The sequence below is a fragment of the Lissotriton vulgaris genome, chromosome 1_1 (genome assembly GCF_964263255.1).
Source record: "Lissotriton vulgaris chromosome 1_1, aLisVul1.2, whole genome shotgun sequence".
NCBI lineage: Eukaryota > Metazoa > Chordata > Amphibia > Caudata > Salamandridae > Lissotriton > Lissotriton vulgaris.
In genome coordinates, this window is record NC_141685.1 from 1,411,195,384 (window position 1) to 1,411,212,082 (window position 16,699).

The window sequence follows — 16,699 nt, forward strand, 5'->3', positions numbered from 1 at the left end:
TACTACTTTTTTAATATTCTGCAAGTGTTCAGTAAGTACTACATCTTGGGTAAGAATGGTTGTAATTTTCTGTTTCTTACAAGGCTTACAATTTTTATTTTTTGTGTAATGCCTTTTTGTTGGTGTTTTTATTAAAGTAGCAGTTTCAGATAATGTATTTAAGGATGAACTTGCTACTTCTTGTGTACTATTGTGCGTCTGTTTTTCTTGTAACTTAGATGTTGATGCTTCAACATTTATGTTACTATTGCTATTTGCTTGTACACAAATGTCTGCTGTATGTACAAAAAAACTTGTTGTTTTCTGTAATTTTTTCTGCTCTATTTTTAAAGCTCTTGCAAATGATGTTTTCTGTATTTTTTGAACATTTAGTGGCGTTAATTCAAATTGGACATCTACTGCATTAAAGGCTTTTATGCTATTTGCTAAATTTTTAATATAATGGATCACTTCTTGAAAAGTTTTTTTTTTTAGTAGTACACATGTGCCATTATGATGTGGCATTCCAGTGTTATCTCGACTATGTGAATCAAATACAAAATAGCTATCTTCATTTTTAAAGATAGATATAACATAAACATCCATACAAAGCAATACTCCAGAAGCTGTTATTGATAAATTTAATGCTTCTTGTATGTCTGGATATATTATGGCTGAGATACCCGCCACCCCCTCTCAACACAATCCCCAAGGATGGGAAACCGGAAACAGTTCTGAAGTTTTTGGAAGACGGGAGGGAGTGACCCTCCCGGCCGTATTTATTAAAATATGAAACAAAATTAAAACATTAAATTAACAGTTTCATATTATGTACAATTTCATTACCACATTGCGATGTTTGGCTAACCTTAACATATTCTCTAATACAAAGGTTCTCCTAGCCGAACTAACATCCTACAAAACATTTACTTGAAATTTTGAAATTGTACATCCTAACGTTTAAGGGCCAACGGCAAGGTCGTAACCGGTGTCAAGATCCCTAACCAGAAATATCCCCCTCACTTGTGAGGGGCGACCGCACAGAGGCGTACCTCAAGTGCAACTACCAATTTCCCTTGACTTGACGGGGGCCCCAATAAAACTCGACGCCACTTAAAGGTCGTACGAGGACTCGTGTGAGGTATCTAGAAGGTAGCGTAGACCCCCCCCCAAACCCCACACAACTTACCACATCTGCCGTCGCAGACGTCCTGGCCCCGGGAAATTCCCCAGGAGGGGGCTGTAGCCCCTCCTACCCAGGAAGGGGCCTTGACCGCCTTTCCTTTCCTTTCGGCGGCCCATCCTTAGAAGGGACCGCCTCCCCGTTGAGGGGCCAATGGCCACCTCCCCCGAGCGCTCCCATCCGTAATGGGTGACGCCCACTCATAGGGATCTTCCAATTAGTGCTCACTGATCATGACCTTACCGCCACAGGCCGGATAGTTGACCGGCTATCCGGACCCCCCACAACACTCCTACCTAAAGGTCATGTTTTAAAGTTTTTAGCCAAGCTATGAAGTCTCCTATGAGTAACTCATTCCCCACCCGAGACAAATGAACACCATCCCCCAAATACATACTGTCATCATGAATACAACCATGCGAAATAGAATGCAGTGTATTGGAACGGAACAATCTACTCACTTTGTTATTAATTTTTCTTACTGAATGATTCAGAGCAGAAACCGGAAAAGCCCCCCGCCACACTTTTCGTGGGATCATATGGGACCATGCAATCGTGCACCCTGGAACTCTCCTCGCTAACCAACTTACAGTGGAAAGCATCGCCTCAAGAAGAAGTAGTCTACCAGTGGTGACCAAATCATTGCCCCCAAGATGTACTATGACTATAGACGGCGGTGACCTCGTCCGCCCTAGCAAACCCTCGAAAAATGATTGAAACTGGTCAATACAGAGTCCGCCCCTTCCGTAGAAGGACACACTGTACCCGTATTCCCCAGCCACGTGCATTTATTGTTACTCCATATTCTTTAAACAAATCACTATTGTATACTAACCATGAAGCTGCATTTTTAACTATATTCGGTCTCACATTTTCATAATGTGTGTATGATTTATAGCGTAATCTTCTTTTTAATTTAATTGGTATTGTCATGGTATCACTTATCTGTCTTGGTAATGTTGTAATAGTTGTCATCACATCAGCTGGAACATTAACAACAGCACCTGTTAATGTTTTTTGAAATCCACGTGGCAGTGTTTTAATTTGCAAAAAAGGTATTCTTGGAGATATTAATCTTTCTTCCAAGTCATACAAATATAATTCAGGTGGTATATCAGGAAAACTCATGCCATTATAAACTGAACATAGTGGTATTTTATTTTTAATAATGTACTTATTGCATGTATTACATATATAATTTGTTTGCTGGTTACTAATATTACATAATATAAAAGCTTTGTTGTGGATATTATTGCAGATATTTCAAACTGTTTCCTTATGCCACATTTGGTTACAAATAGTGCATATATATTCAGGTCCATAAAGGATTTGATTGATAAAGTCATCTATAATAGACATTATTTTTAATTGATTACCATTTATATTTTGTGTTACATCTATTGTAATATTTTAATGGAAGTAACATGAATATGTTGTTGGCTTACAGTAAGTTCTTCTATTTCAGAATCTTTATTTAAAATATTAGGCATCGTGGTATTTTCTATGCTATCTGTTTGCTGTACATTAATATCATTTTCCCTGGTACTAACATTTGGTTCAATATCTGCAGATATAACAGGTATAGTTTGAAAGGCTAATTTTGTACTATAATGTACAGGCATACGTGTAAGTACCTTTTTTTTCCTTTGTGCACTTAGTCTCCTTTGAGCTTTTTGCAATGAAGTTGTAAGAATGGAAAGGGGCGACCACTCGGTCCCCCCGAACGTATGGCAGAGTACCTCGATCCCCCCGGGAAGCCATTTTGGGCGGGAGGCGCGTCTCGGCTGGTATGCCCGAAGCGGCGTAGCCGGGGCGCGCTCTTTCCCGCCCTAGAGTGGGCTGGCCTAGACACTGACGCGGCTGGCCACGCCCTCGGGGCAGGCAGGGGCGGGTTTACGCCCGCCCTGAAGACGGATAAAAAGGGACGCAAGACCGGAAGACATCCTCTTGTTCCTGTGCTCTGAAGCTGCACCTCCTCGCTGCACGTGAGCTCGAGACGGAACGAAGAGCCAATTTTGAGCGTTGTAATCTTTCTTTTTGTCTTACAGATACTCTGTCGGAGAAATGCCCAAGAAAGGCGGAAAGAGAATGACGACCGAACAGATGGTTCGGGTCCTCATGAAGGAGATGACTGAGCTGAAGAAGCGGGTGGCGGAGAGAGACGGGGAAGGGGGGCCGGAGCGTCCGTCGGCTGGAGCAGCTCCGGGAGGAAGAGCCAAGAGGCCAAGGAGGGGACCAGCTGGGGGAGACGCCCCGGTTCCCTGTACCCCGCTCGAAGCGCCAACCCCGGTACCAGTGGAGGGGAATCCGATTCCAGTGGTGGTCACCCCGGTGTCCAACGAGGATATGCCGCCCGAGCTGGCAGCACAACTTGCAGCGTGGTTGGGCGACAGTAGTGAGGGCGCCACGGCTGCCGAGGCCCAGGCGCTGATGAAGCAATTACGCGAGAAACGGGATGCAGCCAAGGCGTCCGCGCCGGTTGTTGACAAGCCGCAAGGGACGATTGCGACCGCAGATGCAGCGTCCGGTGCAGGTAAGCGGCAATTGCCGATTGCGAGGGATGAGTCAGCACCCTCTCGTAGAGAAAGGTTGGGTCAACATGTGCCTTTGGCAATTAAGGAGAAGATTTGGGCGGGGGAGTACGTGAACATCTTCTCGTTGCTTGTTGATCATTATGAGGTGGAGCATGTTAAGGGTCAGAAAGATCTTATGCATCCGAGTGTTTGGCGCGCAAAAATGGCCGCCTTTAAAGTAAATGAGACTATCGGCAATTGGGGCAATGCATGGGGAATTTTTACGTCAATCTTGGGGGAACGTAGGCCCGAGTTGCTTTCCGAGTTGCCGACCTATCAGTCAAGAATCATGGGGTACTCGACATCGCACCAGGGTAACCATTGGTTCTGTTACGATAATCTTTTTAGAAAGGCAAAAGAGCATAATAAAAGCTTAACCTGGGATTGTTATGATTCTTTGACATGGGATAAAATGAAGGAGACAGGTATGTTGAAAATGCCATTGGTAGGAAGTAATGTTGGCGAATCCTCCCGCCATTATGGGGGGACGCCCTTTCGGTCAGGGACGAGTACCGACGATTACTCGAGACCTGCCGGCAATACAGGAAAAAGGGGGTTCTGCTTCAATTTCAACAAAGGTAAATGTACCAGGCCCCAGGGATCGTGTAAATTTAAACATGAATGTAGTGGGTGCGGGTCGTCCCATCCTGAGTCCACGTGCAGAGCCAAAACGGGTGATAACGGGGGGAGAGGAGGCGCCAAACAGGTCTAACGTAGTCCGAGGGGCGCCTTTACCTACCCCGATTGATACCTTGGCGATGATTCCCTGGCTCAGTGAATACCCAGATCGTACTTCTGCTGGGGTGCTGCGGAACGGATTTTCGAATGGTTTCCGCATCCCGGTAGGGGACTTTCAGGGCGTGGAGAAGTGTAAAAATCAACTTTCCGTCCTGCAACATACGACCGTGGTTCAGGAAAAGATCCGGAAAGAGGTTACTCGAGGTCGGGTCGCCGGCCCATGTAGTGTACCCCCGGTACAGAATTTTGTTTGTTCTCCTTTAGGGGTGGTCCCCAAGAAGGACCCGGGTGAGTTTCGACTGATTCATAATTTGTCAGCTCCACGTGGTCTTTCTGTAAACGATGCAATAGACCCAGAAGTGTGTTCGGTGCGGTACGCATCCTTCGATGAGGCCGTAGCCATTTTGAATCGCCTGGGGCCCGGGGCGCTGATGGCGAAGTCAGATATCGAGTCAGCGTTCCGGTTGCTCCCGGTACACCCGGACGATCAGCGTCTCCTAGGTTTTATGTTTCAGGGTTATTATTACATGGATAAGTGTATGCCGATGGGGTGCTCTATATCTTGTGCTTATTTCGAGAAATTCAGTAGTTTTCTACAAAGGGTCTTCAAAAAAAAGACGGGTTTCCAACATGTAATGCATTACCTTGATGATTTTCTTTTCCTTGGGGCAGCCGGGGATCTCGAATGTGGCCGGGCCTTGGCCGAATTTTGTGTATTAATGAAGCAGTTTGGTGTGCCATTGGCACCAGGTAAGACGGTGGGTCCTGCGACTTGCCTCGAGTTTCTGGGGATCGAGTTAGACTCCAGAGAAGGTTGTTTTCGTTTGCCACCTGACAAAGTGTGGAAGTTCAGGGCAGCCCTGCAAGTGTGTCTAAATGGATCTAAAGTTACGCTGCATCAGTTACAGCAGTTGGTGGGACAGTTGAATTTTGCCCTGAGAGTTATACCGATGGCCCGCCCCTTTTCTCGTTCAATTGCCCAAGCTATGGTCGGCCTAAAGGAGGGCCATCATCGCACGAGACTATCGGCTGAGGTCCGCCAGGACGTGCGTATTTGGTTAGCATTTCTGGCGGACTTTAATGGTCGAGTCATCTGGAACAAACCAGCCGTATCCTCTGAAGAGCTGGGGCTATGGACAGATTCTGCAGGTAGCATAGGTTTTGGTGCCATCTTCGGCACAAAATGGTCGGCACAAAGGTGGCCGACATGGTGGCATGACAATGGTCTGACAAGTAATATTGCTTTCCTGGAACTTTTTCCCATTTTGGTGGCCCTGAGAACCTGGCCAGAAGGGTTCAAAGATCACTCTGTGATATTTTGGTCTGACAATATGACCGTGGTCGAGTGCATCAATAGTCAGGCAGCACGATGTAAACTGATTTTAAGACTGCTCAAAGAAATTGTTTTACTGTGTATGCAACTGAATGTGCTGTTCAGAGCAAAACATGTCCCAGGGGTACTGAATCAGGCGGCTGATGCACTGTCTCGTTTTCATATGCAGGCTTTCTCGGGTTTCCTTCCCTCAGCGGACCCAGAGCCGGCACCCTTCCCCGAAGCTCTCTGGTCTCTCGGTGCCCCGAACTTCGTCACCTCGTGGGAGAGAGTCTAGCACCACGGACGAGGAAAGCATATGAAGGGGCGTTTAGGTCCTATTTAGCATTTTTGGGGACTGATAGAGAGAGGCTTTGGGGCCACGAGGAATGGGTAGTGAATTTTCTGATGTCCTTACGTAGGGCTGGGAAATCTGTGGCTACGGCCCAGAGGCATCGTGCTGCTATTTCCTTTGTTGCCAGGGCTCATAGTATCCAGGACCCGACAGCGTCTTTCATTGTACAGAAAGCGCTGCGTGGGTGGCAACGCCTTGAGGGTCGCAGAGTAGATGAGAGGCGCCCGATAGGTTTGGATAGGTTGGCCCAGTTGTTGGCTACACTCCCTGCCACATGTTCATCTCAGTTTGAGGCGGTGTTGTTCCGAGCCGCTTTTACGCTAGCATTTCACGGGGCGATGCGAGTAAGCGAACTGGTGGCAAGGAACAAACAGGATGTGGCAGGGGGTTTGTGCCAAGAACACGTTCAGATCAGAGGAGAGGCAATGACGGTCTCCTTTGTCAGGTCCAAGACCGATCAAGACGGGATGGGTGACTGTATAATCATACGCAGGATTCCCGGGTCCTCCATGTGCCCGGTAAAGTGTTTAGAAGATTACCTAGCACGAAGGGTGGCATTATGGGGGGGGACCTTGTTGAGACACGCGGACGCCACCCCACTGACGAAGTTTCAGTTTCAGCGGGTGCTTGCGATGTCAATTGCCGCTGCGGGCTTGAACCCGGGCGAGTTTGGGACCCATTCCTTTCGGATAGGGGCTGCTACGGAAGCTACAGCCAGGGGTCTTAATGTTGAACAAGTGAAACGAGTGGGGCTTTGGTCCTCCAATTGTTATAAGAGGTATGTGCGGTTGCACATGTTGTAAAGCTGTAATGACGTACTCACGCCTCTTGTTTTTGTTTGGTTTTCGGTTGCGCAAGCCTACGAGGCGGGGCGGACTATGCAGTCGACCCAACACCGGGCCAGCGGTCAGACATCACCGGCTGTGAAAAAGGAGGTGTGGGTCGTGGGCCACTCATACGTGAGGCGTGCCGCGGACGTATTCAAAGCAGGTGACATGATTCACGTAGCTGGGGAATACGGGTACAGGGTGTCCTTCTACGGAAGAGGCGGTCTCTGTATTGACCAGTTTCAAGCATATTTTGAGGATTTGTTAGGGCGGACGAGGTCACCGCCGTCTATAGTCATAGTGCATTTAGGGGGCAATGATTTGGTCACCACCGGTAGACGACTTCTCCTGGAGGCAATGCTTTCCACTGTAAGTTGGTTGGCGAGGAGAGTTCCGGGGTGCACAATTGCGTGGTCCCATATGATCCCACGAAAGGTGTGGCGGGGGGCTATTTCTATTCCTGCTTTGAATCAGTCTGTTAGAAAGCTTAATAACAAAGTGAGTAGGTTGTTCCGTTCCGGGACATTGCATTCTATTTCGCATGGCTGTATTAATAATGACAGTATGTATTCGGGGGATGGTGTGCATTTGTCTCGGGTGGGGAATGAGTTACTCATAGGAGACTTCTTAGCATGGTTAAAAACGTTAAAGCATGACCTTTAGGTAGGAGCTTTGTGGGGGGTCCGGATAGCCGGTCAACTATCCGGACCTGTGGCGGTAAGGTCATGATCGGTGAGCAGTAATTGGAAGATCCCTATGAGTGGGCGTCACCCAACACGGATGGGAGCGCTCGGGAGAGGTGGCCTTTGGCCCCTCAACGGGGAGGCGGTCCTGTCTAAGGAGAGGCCGCCGGAAGGAAAGGAAAGGCGGTCAAGGCCCCTTCCTGTGTAGGAGGGGTTAAGGCCCCCTCCTGGGGAATTTCCCGGGGCCAGTGACGTCTGCGACGGCAGATGTGGTAAGTTGTGTGGGGTTTGGGGGGAGGTCTACGCTACCTTCTAGATACTCACACGAGTCCTCGAACGACCTTTAAGTGGCGTCGAGTTTATTGGGGCCCCCGTCAAGTCAAGGGAAATTGGTAGTTGCACTTGGGGTACGCCTCAGTGCTGTCGCCCCTCCCAAGTGGGGGGGGTATTTCTGGTTAGGGATCTTGACACCGGTTACGACCTTGCCGTTGGCCCTTAAACGTTAGGATGTACAATTTCATTATTTCAAGAAAATGTTTTGTAGGTTGTTAGTTCGGCTAGGAGAACCTCTGTATTAGAGAATCTGTTAAGGTTAGCCAAACATCGCAATGTGGTTATGAAATTGTACATTAATATGAAACTGTTTAACGTTTAATTTTTTGTTTTAATAAATACGGCCGGGGAGGGTCACTCCCTCCCTCTTCCAAAAACTTCAAGAACTGTTTCCGGTTTCCCTCCTTTGGGGATTGTGTTGAGAGGGGGTGGCGGGTATCTCAGCCATATGGAAAGGGGCGACCACTCGGTCCCCCCGAACGTATGGCAGAGTACCTCGATCCCCCCGGGAAGCCATTTTGGGTGGGAGGCGCGTCTCGGCTGGTATGCCCGAAGCGGCGTAGCCGGGGCGCGCTCTTTCCCGCCCTAGAGTGGGCTGGCCTAGACACTGACGCGGCTGGCCACGCCCTCGGGGCAGGCAGGGGCGGGTTTACGCCCGCCCTGAAGACGGATAAAAAGGGACGCAAGACCGGAAGACATCCTCTTGTTCCTGTGCTCTGAAGCTGCACCTCCTCGCTGCACGTGAGCTCGAGACGGAACGAAGAGCCAATTTTGACCCACCCACCAGCCCCTGAGGACAGCCAGTTGTTTTAAAATAGATCGATAATTCTATTTTCGTTTACAGGTTGTGGTATTATCATGTTGATATTGAGTGTGTAATAAAGTTGGTCGATTTGATGTATGTTTTGTGATTAAAGATATTCGTTTTTTAGTGTCCGTTTATAAGCATGCTTATTCTGGTCATAGTGGCCAATGTATTGTTGGTTTAGTTAGCATTGTCGTATTTATTTTGGTCGGGCGGTAAGGTCGTGATCGGTGAGCAGTAATTGGAAGATCCCTATGAGTGGGCGTCACCCAACACGGATGGGAGCGCTCGGGAGAGGTGGCCTTTGGCCCCTCAACGGGGAGGCGGTCCTGTCTAAGGAGAGGCCGCCGGAAGGAAAGGAAAGGCGGTCAAGGCCCCTTCCTGTGTAGGAGGGGTTACAGCCCCCTCCTGGGGAATTTCCCGGGGCCAGTGACGTCTGCGACGGCAGATGTGGTAAGTTGTGTGGGGTTTGGGGGGAGGTCTATGCTACCTTCTAGATACTCACACGAGTCCTCGAACGACCTTTAAGTGGCGTCGAGTTTATTGGGGCCCCCGTCAAGTCAAGGGAAATTGGTAGTTGCACTTGGGGTACGCCTCAGTGCTGTCGCCCCTCCCAAGTGGGGGGGGTATTTCTGGTTAGGGATCTTGACACCGGTTACGACCTTGCCGTTGGCCCTTAAACGTTAGGATGTACAATTTCATTATTTCAAGAAAATGTTTTGTAGGTTGTTAGTTCGGCTAGGAGAACCTCTGTATTAGAGAATCTGTTAAGGTTAGCCAAACATCGCAATGTGGTTATGAAATTGTACATTAATATGAAACTGTTTAACGTTTAATTTTTTGTTTTAATAAATACGGCCGGGGAGGGTCACTCCCTCCCTCTTCCAAAAACTTCAAGAACTGTTTCCGGTTTCCCTCCTTTGGGGATTGTGTTGAGAGGGGGTGGCGGGTATCTCAGCCATATTGCATTTATAGTAATAGGTATAATGTTCAGTAATATGGATTTATTATTTAGGGGTAACATTTTATTTGAAAGCATTGTTATATGTTGCACTAAATGTGTAATTGTTTTAGTATGGAAAAGTATTGTTGTACAATCATGTGTTTTCATATTCTGTGATGTTGTATATGAATAGTAAATGAAATAGTTGTCATCACTTTTAGCAATAACAATTACTATTGTATCTAAGTAAATTATGATAGAGGCATGTATATTTAATGCATTTTTTAAAGCTAATGTTATGCTTTTTTCTAAACTATCAATGTGTAACATTCTATGTATTTGTTGTTTTTTAAGCTGAATTGAATATGTTGTATTATTGTATTTAATGTAATTAGGTATGTCTTTAATGTCTATATTTTGTTTAGGATAAAACGTTAGCATGTCTATATACATTTATTTCCCAAGTTGCATTACATTATGTATGTCTTGTAAAGTCCATTCTTTCATAAATGTAAATTTATTGTAAAGAATAACAAATACAAGATTGCAAATATATATGCTATTATTTCTTTTTCTTGAAATTCTGTATTTAAAATGCTATGATGTAGTTTTATTAATTTGCTACTATCTGTATGCTCATTATTGAGAAGGCTCATTTTATTAACATTTAAAGCATGGTTAGAGAATTGCTCTATTTGAGAATTTTTAGAAATTTCTTCAGTAACATTTTCTTTCTTGCTATTGCTAATAGTTGTTGATGTATTTGATAGCAATCTTTCTTTTATAATTAACTCTTGTTTACTACTTTTTTAATATTCTGCAAGTGTTCAGTAAGTACTACATCTTGGGTAAGAATGGTTGTAATTTTCTGTTTCTTACAAGGCTTACAATTTTTATTTTTTGTGTAATGCCTTTTTGTTGGTGTTTTTATTAAAGTAGCAGTTTCAGATAATGTATTTAAGGATGAACTTGCTACTTCTTGTGTACTATTGTGCGTCTGTTTTTCTTGTAACTTAGATGTTGATGCTTCAACATTTATGTTACTATTGCTATTTGCTTGTACACAAATGTCTGCTGTATGTACAAAAAAACTTGTTGTTTTCTGTAATTTTTTCTGCTCTATTTTTAAAGCTCTTGCAAATGATGTTTTCTGTATTTTTTGAACATTTAGTGGCGTTAATTCAAATTGGACATCTACTGCATTAAATGCTTTTATGCTATTTGCTAAATTTTTAATATAATGGATCACTTCTTGAAAAGTTTTTTTTTTTAGTAGTACACATGTGCCATTATGATGTGGCATTCCAGTGTTATCTCGACTATGTGAATCAAATACAAAATAGCTATCTTCATTTTTAAAGATAGATATAACATAAACATCCATACAAAGCAATACTCCAGAAGCTGTTATTGATAAATTTAATGCTTCTTGTATGTCTGGATATATTAAATCAAAACGTGTAAATATATTACCATAATAAACTTGTCCAAATTTAATTGAATAAACATTGTTTCCATGTGTGATATATTTGGGCAGATCATCAGGATGCATATAATCTTGTTTATTGATAGAATGCAATTCTAAATATAATGCATTTCCAAGATCCATTATATAATGTAAATCTTCTGCATCCCATATATATGCCATTTTATTTTGGTTGTGAATAATAGCAAAACCACTATTTGGAAGGCATTGTTTACCTCTTGAATGTATTGAAAACTTTTCATGGCCTTGATGGTATTAAGCTTGTATAATATTATGCATTTTTATATGTTTACAAAAGACTATTTAAATGTTAGTATTTAATTATATTTGTGTACTCACTAAGTGTATTGTATATTTACAATTTTGTACGAATAATAACAGTGCAAGTACAGAGATGTAGATAGGCTTTTAAATGATAATTTTGTATTTAATTAATAGTTCTTTACCTTATTGATTTCTTCTTCTTTTGAAGAACCTGTAAGACAAAGTAATGTGTGATAAATGTTTCAGTCTATATGTGCATGTATAGTTATACAATAGCATATAATAGAACATGTATGTAGAAAACTATAGTACAACAATGTTTTGTAATACAAAAGACAATACCTGCAAATATATATTTTGTAAAAATACTAATCATATATTTATGTATACATTAAATACTGCTAAATGTACATATTAATTGTGAATGCATTTATTATTAAATAGTGTAGCCGTTGCAGTTTGCAATCACAGTAACAATGTACTTACTTCACACATACTGTCACTAAGTTTACATTCACTTTGCAGTCACTATCTTTGCATTTACTTTGCATTTACGGTTACTTTGCATTTATTCTGCACTTATTGTCAATATGCATTCACTTTCTTTGTATTTAGTTTGCTTTCACTGTTACTTAGCATTCAGTGTATGTTAACAACATTTGTGTGTGAACACTGGCTGTGTGTGAATAGTTCTTGTGTGTGAACAATACTTGTGTGTGTAGAATACCTGTATGTGAACAGTGCCTGTGTGTAAACAGTGCTTGTGTGTAAACAGTGCCTGTGTGTGAGTAGATTCTATGTATAAAAGTACTTGTGTGTAAACAGTGTTTGTGTGTGTGCAGTGTCTGTGTGTAAGTTGTACTTGTCTCTGAGAAGTGCTTGTGTATGAAAAATGTATGTGTGCAAGCAGTTTCAGTGTTTATTAGCAGACTGTATGGGTATGTAGTGTATGTGTGAGATATTGCCTGTATATATCAACAGTGCCTATGTGTGCAAGCATTGTATGTGCGTGTATGTAGTATATGTGTATGTGAACAGTGTCTGTTTGTGATCATTGTCTGTATATATGACAATTGTATAATTTGTTTGTGAATTGTTTGTAAAAAATAGTTGTAAAAGGCATAGTGAATATTATAGAACAATTTCATGCAGAAGAGCAGCTTAATAGTGCAAGTTATTCATAGGTATGTATCATTATAAGCATGATTAAGTACATTTGCATAATAAACACTTAAGTATAGTCATTCAGTTGTAAGTTACTTTTTTTTGCTTTGGAAAGGAGAAAAAATGGCAAATGTCATAGTATTAACAAAATAATTCACTGCATCTTACCTCTGTTACTGTTCCTGATACACTTAGTGTTTTCACAGGAGCTTCGCGTACAGCCTTTATTGGAGACACTGGTGGTGCCATTGGCTGTAGAATGTATTCTGCTTCCTGGATAAGAGCTGAGGAAATAGAAAGTGGTGGCATTCTTGCAATCTTTGTTTTTTTGGTCAATAATAGTATACCATCTTTGAAAATGTAATTTCGAATTATTAATCCATTTTGTTCTCTTGTTTGATTATAGTATTCTTCGTTGTAACATGCTGCTTTAATACATCCAGTTTCATCTGCTAATGACATATGGTATAATACTTTATTCTCATTTTTAGCATTTCTATAGTAAGTATTTGATGAACATTTAATAATTTTGACACAAACTCCTTTTTGATATGGTTTGGCATCAACTTCTTTGTTGTTCTTTAGTTCTTCAATAGAAATCATCTGTAAAATATAATGCATTATTTTAGAAACGTAGATAATGTTGTAAAGAAAACAATATATACAGACAGTAATCTAATGCATGTATTTAAATAGCCATCCATATTGGTTTGTGATCACTATAATATGATTCTAATGTGCCGCAATTTATAAAGCATGCATTTGTAAAAATGTGGTCTAACAAAGAGTTGTAGTCTGTTGTAGCTGTGGTTATTTTTTGTTCGCAATTGAAATGTGTTTGCATGTAAGTCAAAAGCAATTTAGCATTGTGTGTTGTTTTAAGTAAATCAATATTAAAATCACCCATTATTATATATTTATGATGTGGGTATGCATTTAATGTAGTTGTCAAAATTGTCAAAAAGGCTTCTAACGCTACTTTGGGTTGTTTGTATATAAATACTATCAAGTAATTTGTGTTGTTTATTGTTTGTGTTATTTTCAAAATGTCAACTTGTTGTTTTGTTGTAAATATTGGATGTATTATATGTTGTTTTTTGTAATAGATTGCAATTCCATGTTTTGTTTGTTTATTGAAAAAAATGTCAAATATTACACAATTATAATGATCAATATAATATGCATTGTTAGGTGTTTTGTGTGTTATATTAATTTCAGTTAAGCATAATATGTCAGCATTTAATATGTTACTATCAGCTTTCATTGACTTAAAATGTTTTTGTAACGATCTTATGTTATGTGGTTATAAGCGTGAAATATTTGTTATATTGTGCTATGTGTGTTACAGATATTTCTAATAACATATATGTTTTTAAACGTAGCATTTCTTCATGTACTTTAAAGTGTGTTGCTATTTTATTTTCATTGAAATTTTGTAAATATATATTTCTTAATGATTTTGCTCGGCTGATTGCTACATAATGTAAGTGATGTGTTCTGATGTTATTGAAATGTATATATAATGGTTCTATTGTTTGGCTTTGTGTTCTATGTATAGTGCGTGCAGATGATTGTCGTAATGGAAATTGTTTTCGTATAATAGTTATACACTTTTTGCTGTATTGAAATTGCCGAGAAATTTGTAATATTGGTGTCCAAGCATTAGAAATATTTGTATGGTACAGATGCTTGTTTTGTTGTCTTGTTTGTGTACCTATTTTGTTATTGTCAAAAAATATCCAAATAATAATTGGGATATCATTTGTACTATCTACATATTCAACTATGCCTGTTGCACCATTAGTTAAACCATCATTAACATTTATATTTGAAGTTAGATCATAGCGCAATTTAATGGCAATATGTAATGTTTTTGATAAGTTCATTGTTTGTGTTGCATTTTTAGGTAATCTTTCTATTATTGCTTCTTTTGCTATTGCACTTAGGTCTCCTGCTACTGTATCTATTGCTATTGTTGTTTACATAGGATAGTGTTTTATGTGTTGTTGTAAAACATTATCATTAACTTCATCAACTTCTTTATTCGTACCCATTATATATGGTATTGATTGTATTATATGTGAGTCAGGTTCTATTTTGCGAGTTTTCAATGTTTGTACATCAGCATTTGTATGTTCACCTATTCTCAGTCTATTAAGCATTTCTGCAAATGGTAAATCATTTATTTGACGCATTATTTTAGTAAGTTCATACAATTTAAAATGTGTTTGCCACAAGTTTGTACTCAATGGTGCATACATGTGCCTAGAGTTTTCAAATATATATGAATCGAAAACTGGTTTCAATTGGTAAAAGTCTCCAATAGACAATATAGATATTCCTCCAAAAGGCTTGTTTGATGCTTTTATTTCTTGCATTCTATTGTGTATAAAAGTGAGCATATTTGTGCCTACCATTGAAATTTCATCTATTACTAATACTTTCAAATGCATTAGTTTACTTTGTAGTGCACCTCTGTTTTCATGTATTAATTGTTTATATGTCAAAGTTTGAGAGATTGGAATTTTAAATGTGCTATGTAACGTTTGTCCACTAATATTATGTGCTGCTTGTCCTGTTGGTGCTGTAAGCAAAATATGAATATTGTCTGGATTTTCTCCTGCTTTAGTATTGAAGTATCTTAGTAATGTTTGATAAAGTGCAGTTATAAGAAAACTTTTACCTACTCTTGCACCACCAGTACAAAAAGTAAAGAAATTTGATGTTTGTGTTTTGAGCCAATTTAAATGGTGATATACAAAATCTAGTTGCTCTGATGTTAAATTTTGCATGATGCTATTGTACTCTTCTTCTGGTAATAAATTATTTACTAGTAAATCTTCTTCTGTTATACTTCTAACTCCTAAATCTAGTGCCAAGTCATAGTTTGCATATTGTTGATAATCATGTGCATGTATTTCTCTGTCATCTAATGATATTTGTGCTGTAGGTGATGCTGGTGATGTTAGCATATTGTCATCATTATGTGCTTCTTCATCAATAGGCATTATATGTTGCTTGTTATATAAGGAATAGTTGTTATCAACTTCTATTTGTACTTCTAGGTATCTTTCATAGTATGTGTTTTTGTCAGAAATTATATTACTTTCTATTCTCCAGGGGTAGTAAAGCTTCAACAATTCCCTGTAATAGTTTTCAGGGTCATCAACTTTATTAAATTAGCGATAGCGTATTATTTTGTTTTTTTTACGGCAAGTGTATATTTTACTTGTTTTACTGCTAACTAATTCATCTATCATAAGTTCTTCATCATCTGAACTATAAAAGTTTGTTTCTAACAGTAAATTATCATAACTGTTTTGTAGTTTTTTTAAGTTACTTTTTGGTGCTGTATTATATTTGGATGCATAATCAGCTAAAGTACATTTTTCTAATGTTATTGGCCGCTTGCTATACTTATTAATTATATTATCAAATTGTACTTTTGTTGATGTTTCAGGCATCATATTAATTGTATTCATGTCTTTCATTAAGTAGGTTCGTTTGTCTGGTAAACTTGCATTGATAAATAAAAATGATCTAGAGCTTTTTCTTAATGGCATCTGTAGTATAAGATAAGCAGCTTCTTGTGCACTAATTTCAGTGCAATTCAAAAAATTATTTCCATTATGTTTTAATTGTTCTTTAATGTTTACATTATGAGAAACTTCTTTTGTGGCTTGTGCTATTATTTTGCTTAACCCCCGCTGAGATGTACTCATATATGATACATTATATACACAAGCGTATGCATCTAAGACATATTGTATATCTATGTTAGCTTGCCATGCTTGCAATATTATTCTATTGTAATTATTAATAAAAGATTCAGCTGGTGTTCTTACTAAAAAAAATAGTTGTTTTGTTTATGTGTAAGCGTATGCATTTTATATATTGCTCTTCTGTTAATTCCATTTTGTGTAGAAACTCTTCATATGTGTAATGTGGAAAACTTTCTGTGGACATTGTAGAATGGATAATATCTATGTGTTGCTTTGCAATAGTATCTTTTTTGTCTAATTCGAATGGCTTTCATATTTTAGTACATGGCATA